At 36.6% G+C, this 14,658-nt stretch overlaps 1 long non-coding RNA gene across 2 annotated transcripts in view; it reads right to left on the bottom strand.

The window, feature by feature from the left end:
• LOC116423539 overlaps positions 1 to 4,458 on the bottom strand; it is a 73,472-nt gene extending 69,014 nt beyond the window's left edge. For both annotated transcript variants that reach the window (XR_004234149.1, XR_004234148.1), the window contains exon 1: positions 4,417 to 4,458. This is a non-coding gene — a long non-coding RNA (uncharacterized LOC116423539). The remainder of the gene's footprint in view (positions 1 to 4,416) is intronic.
• Between the last annotated feature and the right edge of the window lie 10,200 nt (positions 4,459 to 14,658).

The raw sequence follows: 14,658 nt of genomic DNA, 5'->3' as shown, positions 1-14,658 counted from the left end.
AATCACTCAACCCCAATTGCCAAAAAAATAAAACAAAAACCCTGCAACAACAATAAGATAAACATGGAGGTTTGAAGCAAATGAGAAACTGCCCTACAGTGTGGGGGAGAAGTAGGAGGGGAATTTGCATAGAGTATTAGGCAAGAATTTAGGAAAACTTGAATTCTAATTCCACTCTAGATGCTTTCTAGCTCTGTAATCCTAGGCAAGTCAATTCACCTCCGTCTACTTTATTTTTCTCCATTGCAAAATGGGGACATTGAATGGGATGACCTAGTAAGTCCTTTCTAGTTCTAAATCTATATTGTTAAATAAATTATTTACTCCCTTAGGATATCAGTTTCCTGATCCGTAAAATAAACAGATTTGACTAGATGACCCTGAAGAAGTACAAGTGTGCTACAGTTACCTCTGCCATCTCAAGAGAGCCAATGACTAAATCGGAGTATGAGGATTTCCACCTCTGAAATAGGTCCTCTACAAATCAGGACTTGATTTATTGTTTTATTGATTGTCTGGGCTTAGGGAAGTGATGGAAAAAATGCTAATGATGTAGATTAAACTTAAAAGTGCAAACAGTTATTTTTTTTCCGGAGAGTCATTTGTTAAACATTTACCACCACACTACTGCCTCTGAGGTCCCATTCAAGCTCTAAATCTAGGAGCCCCTAAGGTCAGTGGTAGAAGGACTATTGGCGTAAACAATGAAGTTCTAAAGGAAGTTAGCAGGAGATGAGGGGGCAGAGAAAAGGAAGACTAAAGTTGAGGAACTGAGGAGAATGATCAAGGAAGCAGGGAACGGCAGCAACAACATGAACATATTGAGAGATGCACACCGATTGTTAGAGCTTCAAAGCAGAAGTGATTGTGGTTCGGTACCAGAAGAATAAATTTGATAGTGAGTAGAGGGGGCAAAGAGAACCTTGGCTTTGGGTTTTAGACCTGCAAATTAAGGGAGAATGAAAGCGTGTGATTTTTCACAGGTCAATGTTTTTCTTTGTGTGTCATTTTCTTCACTGTAAAATGAGAGGGATAACCTGATCTTGAAGGTCACTTTTAGTCAGGAAACTGGATCAACAGACATTTATTAAGCACTCACTACAGCACAGAGTTTAGTATTGTGAATACAGAAAAAAGTAAAAATACTGATCCCTTCCTCAAGGAGCTCACCTCCTAATAGGAAATCATGCAAACAACTATGCCCATGCATACAAGAAATACATAGAGCCTGTTTTCTGGCTATCTTCTGGATCTTCTTTTGTTTGCTGATTATTTCATTTGTGTGAGTCTGGGATTTCCCTCTTCATCTGTCTCCATCTCATAAAGTAGATTAAACTTATAAGTGCAATTTTTTCCCCAAAGTGTCCAAGTTCTCTGGCTTTTCTTTTCTCCACCTTTTATGGAAACCTTTTCCAGTACCATTTAATTTATCTAGCATCCTGCCTCTGTTCCTTTCCTCCTACCCCTTACTTTTCCCATAAAGATCTTTTTTTCTATATGATTGTGTGTTATCTTCCCATTCAATTGTGAATTTCTCAAGGCCAGAGTCTGCCTTTTGCCTTTCTCTGTGTCAGCACTTAGCAATTCCTGGCACACACAGAAGGCACTTAATAAATGCACATTGACTGGCAAATGGGAGGTAATCACAAAGCTAAGGCACTAAGAGAAATGTTAAAGGCTTCCAGGAAAGGTAGAATTGGGGGCTGTTGTAATACAGAAAGCCAGGGAAGACAGTAGGTAGAGGTGAGAAGGATTGGAAAACAGCCAATGAAGAAGCAAAGAGTGAGGATGTGGTTTGCTTGAATGTACCTCCTTGTGTCAGTATACATATTGCTTCCTCCAAGTAGAATGAAATCCCTTTAAGGGCAGAGACTTTTCTTTATTGTCTTCGTATTTCCAACATTTAACCTAGAGCTGAATATACAGTAGGTAGTTACTATGCTGCATTGAATTTTATTGAAATCCAACTCTGACATCCTTTGATTTTGTTGGGTCCTGCCAGTTCCTGAACTCAAATAAAAGATTCTCCTGTGTCCAGGTAACTTCAGCATAATTGAATACTTTCTGTTGTAACTGCATTTTGGTTACTGTGAGTAGAGCTTTTCAGCACCAGACCAATGGACATCCTATGATGAGCTCTGTGTCTTTCAGGACACAGAGGTGGGTGACTTTCCAAGTTCACTTCAGCAGAATGAACATGGGTAAGACGAACATTGGTAAATTTGGCCAGAATGCCAGAAGCAATGGGGGAAACCATCACACAAGCCCCCGGCCTCACCCCCATCCCAGGCGCTCCTGTGAACAAACCAGATAGGCTGCAGCTCCTGGAACATGCTGTTGCATCAGTTCTAAACATACTCCAATTGAAAATTCAACTACATAACCCTCCCTGAACTGTTTATCTTATGTACTTATTTAACTAACATTCAAACTGACAAGGTTCCTATTTCTGCGCTTTCTTTTTCGACTTTAATGTATGCCTGATCAGATGAAGCTCAGATACTCCCCAACTTTGCATGTTTTTGATTCTGCACATAAACTGAAGGGCAGAATTCTAGGCTGTGTCCTCAGTCATTCAATTTTTTCAATATCTTTGAACACAACTTCAAACCCTGCAAAAAACACAACCCAAATACAGACTTGCTTTCCTGTCTGTACAAATACGTAAAAGGAGTGGGTCTGTCAGCTCTCGATGGCTGCTAGCCTAATTGAAGTTTGAACTACATCCCGAAGACGAAGCCGGCGAAGGCTCCCAAATTCATGTTTTCAAGGCAAAGAAAATACTGGGAAAGATGGAGAGGGAATCATGGGATCATAGTGGGCACAGACCAAAGTCCAATCCACTTGTCCCTTGTTTGACCTTCCTTGGGGTTAACTCCTTGATTCACTAGTTGGGGGGATGAACATCTTTGATTGTTTGCTGGTTGTTTTCTTTGTGTGAGTCTGGGATTTCTAACTAGAATGTAAGTTCTTCAAGGTGAAGGCTCTCTTTGATACTCCACAGTACTTAATCAAGCTAATCCATAAGATGACAGATGCTGGAAAAGACATCAGATACCGCCTCCCTTAGCATCTTGGTCTTTGCACATAAAGCAGCTGAAATCTGGAGACCATAGCCTTTAAGGGTTACGAGGCATTTCACATGCTGCCTCATCTGATGCTTGCAACAATCCTGGGAGGTAAGGGCTAATAATTATGCCCATTTTACAGATGCTGAACCATCTCCAATCATCCTGACCTATGTTTTTCCACTGAATTCTGATGACTCTGAAAGAGCGAATGAGACTGATGACTTTGCACAGCTCTGTCTCACTTAAATCCAATTAACTTGCAAGTTAAAACATCACCCTCCTGACATCATTGAACCTCTTGGAAAACTAAGGATGAACAACACCAATAATTTTACAGAGGAAGAAACTAAGCACTGTGGGGCTTAATGATTTGTCCAGGATGGCAAGTTTATGAGTAACTGAGATAGGACTGAACTCAGGTGATCCTAACTCCAGGTAACACTCTACCGTTTTATCTCAATGACATAACTAAGATCACACAGCTGCAAGTGACAGGACCAATTCAAAACGCATTTATTTTTTATTAGAGCTTTTTATTTTTTAAAACATATGTGTGGACAATTCTTTAGCATTAGCCCTTGCAAAACCCTGTGTTCCAATTTTCCCTCCCTTCTCCCACGCCCTCTCCTAGATGGCAAATAGTCCAATATATATTCAACATGGTAGAAATATATATTAAATCCAATATATGTATATAGACTTGTACAATTCTTTCAGAAAACATTTATTAAGTACCTCCTACATGCAAAGAACTGTGGGTAAAAAGATAAAAGGAAAAACTAAGTCCCTTCCTAGTAAAGCACTTATATTCTAGAGGAAGAGATGCAATGGTAAACATACACATACATATGTGTATATATGTAGATGTGTGTATGTGTGTTTATAGATGTATATATGGTATATGTGGGCATATTGTGTCCATATGAATATGAGTGTGACATACATTGTGTATAGGTATGTGTGTAATATATACGTATACATAGAGCAGATAAATATGCAGCTATGTGTTTGCCTATTGTGTCTGTATTTGTATACACACAAATACACCTAGAAATCTCCATCCATCCAGGCATATATTTATGGATGTTTGATATACAAATATACATCTTCATCTGATTAGGCCTGTATTAAAGCAAAAAAAAAAAAAAAGAAGCCATTGTCACATGACAATAATCAGTGACAGGGAGATGAGGTACAGTACATAGAACTCTGAGTCTAGATTCAGGAAGAACTGAGTCCAAAACTAATTTTAAAATATTTTAGCTGTGTGATCTTAGTTAAATTATTGAAGCTTTATCTGACTCAATTTCCTCATTTGTAAAATGGGGATAATAATAGCACCTACCTCCCGTGGGTGTTGTGAGGCTCAAAGGAAATAAAATTCATAAAACTCTTCATGAATCTTGAAGTGTTATATAAATGCTATTATTGTTGATGAGTTAAGTCCCGCATCTACTTCACTAGTGATAAAATTGAGCATTTCCTGTATTTAGAATGGGATGATGTCACAATTCTGCCTTTGACACATACTACATGAGTAGCCTAGAGGTACTTCACTTCCCCAGGCCTCAGTTTCCTCATCTGGAAAATAAAGGTTTTGGACCAGATGATCTCTTAAGATCCTTACAAGTTCTAAAAAGATGCTCCCTGGGATCAAATCATAGCTCTAAAGCTGTCAAAGCTTTCAAAGGCCATCTGTAGTCTCTCATTTCACAGATTGGTAAACTGAAGTCCAGGAAGATTAAAAGGACCTGACAAAGATCACACATAGGACATACCTTAAACATGAACCCAGAATATCTGACTCCAAAATCAAGCATCTTTTCATTCTGCCATTATGCAAGATCCTTGTAATCCTTAAATCTACAACCTACTAAAGAAAAATGTTCCTCAAGAGTTATACATTTCCAGAACTCTTAAAATCCTCAGATCATACACTCAGCTGACTCTCCACTCAAGGTAGCCATGAGTTATGTCACATTCTTCTCAGAAGTTCCTCTCCCATTGTCCCCAAATCTCTTCAACCTGAAGCTTATCCTCCCAATAACCATGGCTCCTCTCTCTGATCAGATGATTCTTCCTCAAGCTCCCTCTGCAGGCAGGTGCCAGCCTATCTCTCTGCTCTCCAAGTTGTATTCTGAACTAGTTACTGCTTCCCTTTCCACCTTGCATCTGTCTTTTGTGTGATGTCTTTTTCCATTCAAGTGTAAACTCCTTGCAGGCAGGGACTATGTTCATACTTAAATTTCTATTCCCAGTGTTTAGCTTGGTGCACATAGTAAGTACTTAATAAATGCTTGTTGACTGACTGTCCACATTTTCATCCCATTACAAGTACACAAAGTTGTAGACAAACACCTGTTTGTTCTATAACTAGCTCATAGCCTATCAAAAAAAAGAATAAAATAATGAGCACAGATGCCTCATTTGCCAAGAAAACCCCTGCTGCCAATCCTAAAGCCCATTCTTCCTCCACCTTTCCTAGCCTCATCTGCTGCAATTCTACATTCTAGTCACTCTCTCTTGGATATTCTTTCCCCTGCTGGGCTACTTTGGAAATATTGTGATAAGTGTGATAACAGCTTGTTTCCATGGCATTTCACCAAAACAAAGAGACACAGTCACCAAGGACAACACACGATATAGCCACATTGGAATGGGACTGGCCACCACAGCCAGTAGTTCTCCTGACCCAGCTGCCCCCAGGTCATCTAAAAAAGTCCTATTTCTTGAAAGTGGTGCATATAGGATGGCAGTTGATTGAAGCTGAGCCCTAACACCAAGACGTCTACTGCACACACCTCAGTGAGCCACAACCAACCAACAGCAGGAAGAGAACGGATGATCCAAAGCTACCAACATATTGTCTTGGACCCACAAACCTTTCCTTCTTTTGAGAGCCCAGTGTTGCTCCCTGACTTTTTAATAAAGTGGCTTCAGCCATGAAGTCACTGTATGATACCGGCTAATTAAAAATCTCTCTGAACTTCATTTTCCTTATATGTAAATTGCAAATATTTGAAAGGTAATCTTCATGTTCCCTTCCAGCTCCAAAATGTATCTTTATCATGTGGATGATAATTCTTACAGTGCTTATATCGCTGAGTTGTTGTGAGAGTCAGATGAGATTTTGAGTTCATAATATGTACAATGCATATCTTCATGTATCTACACAGGTGTGCATGGACATTCACATATACAGACACATGTGTATATGTGCACATGTGAAGGGTGCCGGTTTGTTGCATGCTTATGCATGGCTACAACATGTGTGTGAATATATGCTTATGCATGCACACATGATATATGAAGATATCTGCACATGTGTGGATCTGGATATAAACATGTAGACATGCATGCTGTGTATATAGGTTTTATGTGTACATGCACATACATGGCTATAACACATAAATGTGTATGTTTGTGTTTATATATGTGTATATACATATGTGTGTATGTTTGAACTCAGAACTAGGTAAAGCTAGCTCTATCTGACCAACAACTTATATATCTATACATAAACATAGACATATGTATTTATTACATATGTGTGAAGAGAGAAGACAGAGAAGCAGAGACAGAGAGATTAACAGAGAACACACTACTATTAGGGATGGAGAAAGGGGACTGAATCGGTTATTCTATTGATATACAGAACATTTAGTAAAGAAACTGCCTCTCCTCTACTAATGCAAATTAGCACCTGCTCTGAAATTTATAATCTTAGAGAGTTACCAATAACATTTTCCATACAGTTCTATGCAAGTATCAGTTATTTGTATGGCCCAAAAAAGAAGTGTGGGCTGGAAGGAAAAGAATTGTAAAGGCATTCAGGAATCAATTTTTAAGATACTTTAAAAACAGAAGAATCCAAAAGAATGGAAAAAATCATGGATGGTATTATTATTACCTAGAAAGAGAAACTGAAAAGATATCAATTCCCAACCCATATGCCTTTCTTAGTTTTGTAAAGACTCTATGAAAATGACTCATTGATGTATCAAAGATATCTTTAATAATGTATAGAATCACATGTGGGATACCTATATGTACATATGTCTACATATGTATATTATTGTATATATGTAATAATATTGTTTATATATATATATATATATATATATATATATATATATAATATGTATATATGTTATAGACTCAAAGTTTTACATAAATCTTTGGCATTCTCATACATCTTAGAGGACATCAAATCTATTCTCCCTTATTTCTGTATGAGGAAGATGATGTCCTGGAAAGTTAAATGATTTGCCCAGAATAGCACAGGTAGGTCACCCAACCTATTAACTTCTTATTACTTTAAGCAACCCTTTAAAACTCTAAATTGCAGACTTCTGCATTGGCAGATATAGTTTCCTAACCCAGAAACGTTTTGTAATAATGATTCGTACTTCCAATTTCTTACCCTGTGAGTAGAATAGACTATTTCCAGAGGTTGTGGTCTCCCCATTACTGTTATTCATTTTAGTGAGTGGTTAAGGACATATTGGGTATGGCAATATCAAATATTCCTCTTTGGTACAAGTGGAAGAGATGTTGCCACTTTATTAGATAGGATGGCCACTTTACTCTGTAGACTGGATGCCTCCAATGGACCTTAAGAAGGGAAGTGATTTCACCTTTTGTCTCTCATTTCCTTCTACTCTCTGGGTAGTATCATGTCAGTTTGAGATTTCCTACAAAGGTTAACCTACCTTCTCAACTCCAATAGCATTAGTTCTTCTCCAATAGGACACTGAAAGCAGAGGGCTCCATTTTGTAAGCTAAGTCTGGAGTCTCTGACTGTATCTTGTGTTTTGAGTTTCTTTGCCTGGTCATAGGTGATTAAATAATGATCCAAAGATGGATATGCCCTCGCTTGGAGGCAGCCTTTTTAAGTTCAGGAGACTGGAAAATCCTGGTTCTTTGTTGGGTGCTTGCCCCAAGACAGACTTGCCAAATGACTTCCTGGAGAAAAAATTTTGGATAGTACCAAGCCAAGATGAAATCTAATTATCTGCATCATATCTTCATGTAATTATGATTTATTTGGAAGAGCATAATAGTACCATCTAGAAAAATATATATTTTTGCTCCCAGGGCAAAAAAACAAAGCAAAAAGCAAAAAGCCCTATACCCAGATCAAGCAGCATGAAGGAAACCCCAAATCCCTCTGACTCTAAATCCAATATCCTTTCCAGTATACCAAACATTTCAATCAGTAGTGCTAAATCTAATGATGTTTTTTGACTAGTGAGGAAAGGGAAAAACATTGCCCTGGTAGGAGAGGAAGTTTGAGGAGAAGGGGCAGAGATGAGCTATATAGAGAGAAAGAGAAGTATAAAAGGAAATATAAAAAAAAGAAAAAGAAAGGAGCTAGTATTTGGGGAAATGATGTAATCAGTATTCAACAAACAATTATTAAGCACTTAATTTATTAAGCTCTTTATCCACAATACCATATACACTATTTCTATGGACAACTCTAATAAATCGGCAGCTTTTTCTTATATTCAACCTGACATTGTCTCTTAGCAACTCCTAAGCTTTGCTCCTGGTTTTTGGAGATCTTTTAAGTTGATCTTTTGCTACATTGAATTTAAACACAATTTTTGTCTCAATTTTAAACTGCAACAACACAATACAAATCTGATAAAGTCTTGTATTATCTAAAAATCTGAAAATTGGTGAAGATGTGGCCTGCAATAGAGACTTATCTGAATGCTTGAATTTTTCTCTATTAGGCCAGGGACAGCATGGTAGATAATCTTGGACTATTAATGATCATTTATTAAGAAAGCCAGGCTCTCTGTTAAACACAAAGGATGTCTAGACAGAAAGACAAGACAGTCACTGCTCTGAAGGAGCTCACAGCTTGATGGGGGAAAACAATTATATTATCAGTATAGTGTGGCTAAAGAAATAAATTGTCATATAACTAATTGGAAAAGTATAAATTCATTTGCGGTTTTCTCTAAATTAAAATGAGAAAAGGGATATTTTTATAAATCTGAGATTTTCATCAGCAAGCATCATATATAAGGGGGATAAATTAGAATCATTCCTAAGAAGATTGGGGGTGAAACAAGATTGCCCACTATCACCATTACTATTCAATATTGTGTCAGAAATGTTAACTTTGGCAATAAGAAAAGAAAAAGACATTAAAGGAATTATCACTCTTTACAGATCATACAATGGCATATTTAAAGAATCAACCAAAAACTACCAAAAACAATTCACAAATTTAGCAAAGTTGCAGGATACAAAATAAATCCACAGAAATCATCATCATTTTTATATATTATCAACTAAGCCCGGGGCAAAAGATACAAAGAGAAATTTCATTTAAAATAACTGTAGATAACATAAATTACTTGGGAGTCTACCTGTCAAGGCAAAGTCAGGAACTATATGAAAACAACTACAAAACACTTTCCACACAAATAAAGTCAGATCTAATCAAGTGGAACAAATATCAAGTGCTCATGGATTGGTTAAGCAAATATAATTTTAAAAAATGACAATGCTATCTAAATTAATCTACTTATTCATTGCCATACCAATCAAACTCCCAAGAAATTAGGTTACAGATTTAGAAAAAAATAATAAAATTCATCTGGAAGAACAAAGGTCGACAATCTCAAGGAAATTAATGAAAAAAAGCAAATGAAAGTGTCCTAGCTGTACCATATCTAAAACTATATTATAAAGCAGTGGTCATCAAAATTGTATGGCACTGACTAAGAAATAGAGTGGTCGATCAATGGAATCGTTAGGTTCACAAGACAAAATCATCAATGACTATAGTAATCTAGTGTTTAATAAACCCAAAGACCCCAGCTTTGGGGTAAGAACTCACTATTTGACAAAAACTGTTGGGAAAAGTAGAAATTAACATGGCAAAAACTAGGCATTGTCTTATACCTAAGACTGTATACCAAGATAAGATCGAAATAGGTTCATGATTGAGACATATCATTAGAAGAATAAAGGATAGTTACCTCTCAAATCTGTGAAGAAGGAAGGAATTTGTGGCCAAAGAAGAACTGATGTTCATTATTGAACACAAAATAGATTATTTTGATTATATTAACTTTAAAAAGTTTTTATACAAACAAAATCAATACAGACAAGATTAGAAGGGAAGCAATAAAGTGGGAAAAACTTTTTTTATATTCAAGGATTATTCCAGATCTCATTAAAACACTAGAGAACTAACTCAAATTTATAAGAATTCTAGCCATTCTCCAATTGATAAATGGTCAAAGGATATGAACAGACAATTTTCAAAGGAAGAAATTGAAAACATTTCTAGCCATATGAAAAGGTGCTCTAAGTCACTATTGATCAGAGAAATGAAAATTAAGACAACTCTGAGGTACCACTATTTACCTCTCAGATTGGCTAAGATGACAAGAAAAGATAATGATGAAACTTACAGAGGATGTGGGAAAACTGAGACACTGATACATTGTTGGTGGAATTGTGAACTGATCCAATCATTCTGGAGAGCAATATGGAACTAACTATGCCCAAAAGGCTATCAAACTGTGCATACCCTTTGATCCAGCAGTGTTTCTACTGGGCTTATATCCCAAAGAGATTGTAAAGAAGGGAAAGGGATCCATATGTGCAAAAATGTTTGTGGCAGCCCTTTTTGTAGTGACAACAAACTGGAAACCCACTGGATGCCCATCAGTTGGAGAATAATTGAATAAGTTATGGCATATAAATGTTATGAAATATTATTGTTCTATAAGAAATGATCCGCATGATTATTTCAGAGAGGTCTGGAGAGTCTTAAATGAACTGATGCTAAGGGTAATGAGCAGAACCAGGAGATCATTGTACATGGAGACAACAAGATCATACGATGATCAGTTCTGATCAATATGGCTCTTTCCAACATTGAGGTGATTCAGACCAGTCCCAATGATCTTCTGATGAAGAGAGCCCTCTGCACCCAGAGAGAGGACTGTAGGAACTGAGGATGGATCACAACATAGCAATTTTACTCTTTCTATTGTTGTTCGCTTCCATTTTATTTTCTCTCTTTTTTCCCTTTTTTGATCTGATTTTTTTCTTGTGCATCAAGATAATTGTATAAATATGTATATGTATATATATACATATATATAGGATTTAACATATATTTTAATATGTTTAACATATATTGGGTTACTTGCCATCTGACAAATTTTTGCATGTGAGTGCAATTTACCATACATGAATTGTTCCAAGTATTCCAGAAAACAATTTAGTTATACAAGAAAAGCATACACCCCCCCACAAGGGGATCAAAAACATTAAGAAAGGCTCTCTATACACCCAAATGTTCACTGAAGGGCAAAAAAAAATTGGAAAGGAACTGGTTGCCCATCACATGAGGATGGTTGGACAAATTATTACATGGGGATATTTTCAAACATTCTTGCATTGAAACAAAGAATTGAGGAAGCACAGAATGACTAAAGCAAAACTTGATATGTAATGACCACAGTAAACCTCAGGAAAACAACATTAAAATGTAACCAGATACACATTAAATGCAGCAATTAACTGTGTTTGCAAGGAACAGATAAAGAGATGTGTCCTTTTAGGTGAGAGACAGGAAACAATAGATTCAAAATGCCTGTGAATTGTCAGATATGGTTTGTTTTTAACATTTCCCTTTACATTTTGCTTTTTTTTTTTTTTGGCAAGAGAGAATTCAATGTGGAGACAGTATATCAAGGACAGCTATGGTATAAAAATCAGAAGGCATCAATAAAACATTTTATAAATAATAGATATGTAGAAAATAGCAAACGAGGTATGTCGTTATATTTTAATGTTGTTTTCCTGTTTTCTTGGTAAAGACACTTTATCCAGTTCATTTCACAGATAAGGAAATTAGGGGAAATAGGGTTAATTTGGTGCCCAGAATCAACTGGTATCTAAGACCACATTTGAATTCAAGTCTTTCTAGCTTCAGACCCAACAACTCTATCTACTGCATATAGCTGCACACTTTCCCTCTGTGAATTATTTACTATTTATCTTGTATTCGGCTTATTTTGTATATATTTGTTTGCATGCTGTCTTCCCCATTAGATTGTAAGCTCTCTGAGGGCAAAGTTTTATCTTTTGCCTCTTTTTGTATCTGCAGCACTTTGCACAATATCTGGCACGTAGTAAGTACAAATGCTTATTGGTTGATTGATATATTTCTTACTCATCATTGAGAATGTATAATACTTAAAAACAACAATCATCATCCTGACATCATTTTATATCCCCATAATTTTCATATCTACTACTTAATTATCATTTGATAATTGATTTCTTAAAGAAAATCTAGCATGAAAAATCTATCCATAGAATCCTGAAGGCTAGAAGGAATCTTAAAGATGGTATAATAATTGTCTTATTTTGCAAATGAAAAAACTGAGGACCAGAGACGTAAAATAGTTTGTTAAGATCTTAAAGGTAAAGTAATTTGACCCATTTTTCTTTAATTCCAAATCTAATCCTCTCCCAAGCTCGGTGCTGATGAATGTTTGACAACTGTCTCTTCCCTCAAAAAATGTTTCAGGGCCCACTTTTAAATGTTATCAACATGAGTATCATCTTCTATGTCACTTCCTTAAGTCTAGAAAATCAACAAAATGATAAATCAAGGCATGTTTTATAGCATTTGCCAACTTCCAAGATATAAATAAATACACTGAAAATTTAGCAATCAGCCCTTCTGAATTTAAACCGGCACTAGCACCGTACATTAGCACTGCTGTCCATTTTCTCTGTACTAAGGGATAATATTGCAGAAAAGGGTAAAAAAAAAAAAAAAAGTAAGGCAAAATAAGGGGAAGGAGGGAAAATCATCTTTATTTTTTTACTCTGAGTTTACAAAGCTTCCCTCTAAGGTTCCCCTAGGACTTAAGCTCAACAGTTGCCGTCCTACATAACCCCGTTCCAATACTTTAAGAACAATGTGTTCATATCTATTCACTGACAAGCAGTAGAAACAAAAATCCTTTTCAGAAGTAGTAAGAAATAATAAATGGGAGGCCTGGAGAGAATTATATGAACTGATGGTAAGTGAAATGAACAGAACCGGGAGATCATTGTACATGGCAACAAGAAGATCATACAATTATCACTTCTGATGGATATGGCTCTTTCCAACAATGAGTTTATTCAGGCCAGTTCCAATGATCTTGTGATGGAGAGAGCCATCCACACCCAGAGAGAGGACTGTGGGAACTGAGTATGCTTCACAACATAGTATTTTCACTCTTGTTTGTTATGGTTTGCTTGAATTTTATTTTCGTTCTCATTTTTTCCTTTTTGATCTGATTTTTCTTGTGCAATAAGACAATTGTATAAATATTTACGCATTTATTGGATTTAACATATATATATTTTACCACGTTTAACATATATTGGATTATTTGCCATCTGGGGAGGGGGTGGAAGAAAGGGGGGAATGGGAACACAAGATTTTGCAAGGATCAATGTTGAAAAATTGTCCATGCCTATGTTTTGAAAATAAAAAGCTTTAATAAAAAAAAAACAGGGATAATAAAAAAGAAAAAAAAAGCAATTAAAAATAAAGAAATAATTAATGGGCAGGTAATAGTGTAGTGGATAGAGTGCCATTTCTGGAGTCAAAAAGACTCATTTTCCTGAGTGCAAATCTCACCTTAGAAACTTCTTAACTGTGTGACCCTGGACAAGCCACTTCATTATTTGCTTCAGTTTCCTCATCTGTAAAATACACTAGACACTCCAAATGGGGTCAGAAAGAGTCGAACATGACTGAAAATGTTTGAACAACAAAAACTAGTTTTCCTTTTTAACATTGCAAAGGATCCCCTGTCATTCCCCTAATCTACCTTGAAATAGAAAGAGAAAAATATTGTGTCTGTGCAAACAAGGGAACTAACTCCATTAGTTTGAATTCCAAAAAAGAATCCCTAGAGACAACCGAGAAGTGAAATGCAGTTTACCCATAACTTTGGACCATTTATTCATAAAACACTGTCCCAGGTCACAGTGCAATTTAAAGCAAGGAAGAATATGAGAGTACCAATAATGGAAACTTGGATTTGACCATGTGTCGTGTGGGCCAAAGGTCATAAGATTTCAAGCCAGAACTGTTCTCCCAGAGTTCACCCAATGGCTTCTTCATTTTTCTTATGGGGAAACTGAGTCCCAAAAAATTAAGATTTGTCCAAAGTCATATAATTTGTGAGTAGCAAAGCTAGGTTTCAAGCCCAGGTCATTCAGTGTTCTTTCTACCCTATTTCCTGATGGTGGGGTTTCCAATCCTTCAAAAATCATGGGCTATTCTTTCTCCTCCCCTTATTGAAAACTATTTGACCCCACTGTGAACTTTGGGGTTTTCACTCCAATCCTCCCTTCTTCCATCCCAACCCTTCCTGGGCCATCAATAGACTTAAGCTGTTTTTTAATGCTCCCCTTGTACTTGCCTTGTCTCCTGTCAAGCCAGCCAGAAGTTGGGGTTTTTTATCAGGAAGATGTTTCAAAGAGCCTGCCCTGCAGCCATCCCATCCTACACTGCCTTTGTCAGAATCCTAATGAC

Source organism: Sarcophilus harrisii, chromosome 4, assembly GCF_902635505.1.
Source record: "Sarcophilus harrisii chromosome 4, mSarHar1.11, whole genome shotgun sequence".
NCBI classification, from domain to species: Eukaryota; Metazoa; Chordata; class Mammalia; order Dasyuromorphia; family Dasyuridae; genus Sarcophilus; species Sarcophilus harrisii.
Note: the sequence above shows the minus strand (reverse complement) of the source record. Positions and strands in the feature narration are given on the sequence as shown.